Consider the following 3,363-nt stretch of genomic DNA (forward strand, 5'->3'; position numbering starts at 1 on the left):
ACTACCATGGGCGCCGCCCCTCCCCGAGCCCATACACACACACACACAAGCATGATGAACACACACACACACATATATATATGTATGAATTAATGCATGTATATATTAGTATATACGTATTTTGTATGTTTAATTAGTTTAGATTATTTAGATTATTATTTTTTCACTATTATATATGTATGAATGCATGTTAGATGGATATAATTAGTGTTTAATTAGTATGGAAATTTTTTATATAATGTTGTTTTTCAGTTTTTTAATGGATGTATAGAAGTTGTGTTTTCTGTTTTTAGTGTTAGATGCTTAATTAGTATGAAATAGTATATAGATTTTTGAAATAGTAGAAATGTTAGAAATTTTAGTTATCAAAATCCAATCATTTAAAAAATATTACTTTTTGCGGGCATATAGCTAGTATTTGTTCTCGATGATGCCCGGCCCGCATCCTCGCCGTTGACCCGTCCGCGACGACGTCCAGCTGACCCATGTCCGGGACTGGGCTCCGCCGGGCTGGCACTGGGAGGTGCTGCCTGGAGGGGCGCGCCGCTTGATGAGGAACCCGGCCCCGGGTCCCGTCGTCGACCCTGATCTCGTATGGTGGTGTTCGCGTGGGCCAGTTTCGATGCGGAGGGACCCGGCCCCGCCGGAGGTGGTACGTCGCCGTGTCAGAGAGGAGGACGAGCACGTCCATCGCTACATGTTGCGTTAGAGGGCGGCAGGTTCTCCAATACCTGGTAGTACCTTCGGGGATCTCACTTCAGCTATGATCCTGTGAGGGTTCCTTCTCTTTGGGTGTCCACCGCCCGCGCTGCAGGAACCGCGAGTGTCCTAGATTCTTCTGTAGTATTCGATCTTTAATTAGCTAGCCAGTGATGTACTATTCAATATTATATATTATTTGAGACGATGTATTCGAGATTATATCTATTATTCTAGATGAAGTATTCGAGATTATATCTATTATTCGAAACGATGTAATTTGAATACTAAATTGTTTTATATTTCTTTTGAATTAGTTAAATAAAAGCTATGGCAGACAATACCGACAGAGAGGGAGAACAGACCATGTTCGATATGATACGCAGGCCAGATGATGATCAGAATGAAGAAGATTATGACGGCTCCGAATTTCTAAACAACACCGGAGAGGGTGATATGATATTCGATCGCGACAACCAAATTGATGAAGTCATGAACTACGATTATGACGATGACGAAGAACATGTTGATCCTGAAACAACAAAGACCGGCGAGGTATATATATTTATATAAGCAGGTATCTGGTGATCATCACATGTTTTAAATGACTTGAAGATATATGAACGAATCGATCTTTGTTCTTTCAGCCATCTGGATCGAGCAAATCTTCAGGCAAAAGGACGAAACGAGGCCCGAACAAAAAGTTGAAGGAGGGCGTAAAGTACAATATCGAGGCAGTCAGACCTAATGGTGAACCATTAGCGCTTAAGAAGATTGCGGACAAGTTCGTTCGTCAGTGCAGAGTTCTTGTGAAGGACCAACTCCCGATCTCCCTTCAAGAATGGAGAGAGCCAGCAAAAGACAAAAGACAAAAAGGCAAAGAGGACGCTGCTCCACGTCCAGATGTTACTTTTGTCGACAAGAATCAAAAAGATCTGCTTTGGGATACTCTCATGGAACATTTCACCCTACCAGATCATTTCACAGAAGCAGATGTGCAGAAAGTCAAGGATGCTGCTCTTAGGAAGATGGCGGTTGCATTCAAGAACCACAAGAATCGTGAATGGGACAAGTACGTCAAGGGAGGAAGGAAGACTCTAGTATTCGAGGGAACACTAGAGAACCAACGTGCTCATTGGGACGATTTCGTGAAATTCAAGGATTCGGAATTAGCTAAGGAACGGTCGAGAATAAACAAGAAGAATGCCGAAAAAAGGATAAGTTCCATAAGCTGGGGCCAGGTGGCTATGCGGTGGCAATGCCTAAGTGGGATAAGTCTGAGAAAGAGATGGAGGATGCAGGTGCCACTCTGGTTACTAAGAGCTGGCCCCCTAGGGTCAGGACTTGGTTCTATGTGCATGGGGGGGAGTTGGACCCAAAGACAGGCAATGTTTCGACAAGGGCAAGTCTGAAGGGAGCCGACGATGCGATACTTGTTGCAATAGAAGAGGCACGATCGGGGGTGTTCCAGCCCAACAGAGAGAAGGATGAGCTTACGCGTGCCCTAGGAAATCCTGAACACCCGGGAAGAACACGAGGCAAGGGCGCTATTCCGTGGTATGAGGGGTTTTCAGACTGGAACACCGACTACAGAACCCGTGCGAGAAAGAAGATTGCGGAGGAGAAGAAGAGGAAGATGGAGGAGGAGCAGAGGAAGCGGGACTATGAACGCCTTCAAGGCCTAGAAGCAAGTCAAGCGGAATTGGTAGTCAAATTCCAGCGGCAACAGGAGCAGATCGACTCACTTACCCAGCAAAGGGGGTCTCAGCAGCTGCAGCAGCTAGCGAATGATCCAGCATTGGATAGCACCGCCCCATCCATGCCAAGAAGCAGCGTGGGTTCCTCCCGGACGACGCAATGCTAGGTAGATACCCCGTGGATGACATCATGAAGAGCACTAGCTGCGAGCTACACGTCAAAATGAAGAACATATCCATGAAGGTGGCGGACGATGTTGCTTTTACAAATCCCCCCGAGGCAACCTTCCATTGCAACCCGATTCTAGCGGGCTATGCTCGTGTCTTGGTTGATGAGGTGGTGGACTCATATTCGGAGCTAGAGCTTGAAAGTGCGTTATGTCGACTAGAGGGGGGGTGAATAGGCGATTTTTATGAATTTTTCAATGAGGAATTTGCCGGTGAGGAAATTCCTTAGCGAAGAACTATTAGCAGCGGAATAAGTACTCAGAAGTAAGCATAACAGAATACAAGCATGGTCATCATGATGAAATGAAGACTAGCACAGAGTACAGAAAGCGTAATCACAGGATAACACAAGATGAAGACAAACAGACTGAAGAAATTGAACTGAGGAAATTGAGAAAGTCTTCAGTCAAAGTCTTCAAACACAGATATGAACAAACACTCAACACAGTAATGAGGAAATGAAAGGGTTGAGGAAATAGAACCAGTAGGTTGGTGAAGACAATAATTTGGTAGACCAGTTCCAACTGCTGTCTCAGTTGTACGTCTGGTTGGAGCGGCTGAGTATTTAAACTCGAGGACACACAGTCCCGGACACCCAGTCGCTGAGCACGCGGCTCAGGACACCCAGTCCTCACCGTATTCTCCTTGAACTAAGGTCACGCAGACCTCGTCCAATCACCCGTGGTAAGTCTTCAGGCGACTTCCAAACCTTCACAGACTTGGTCACTCGGCGATCCAC

Source organism: Triticum dicoccoides, chromosome 3B, assembly GCF_002162155.2.
Source record: "Triticum dicoccoides isolate Atlit2015 ecotype Zavitan chromosome 3B, WEW_v2.0, whole genome shotgun sequence".
Lineage (NCBI taxonomy): Eukaryota > Viridiplantae > Streptophyta > Magnoliopsida > Poales > Poaceae > Triticum > Triticum dicoccoides.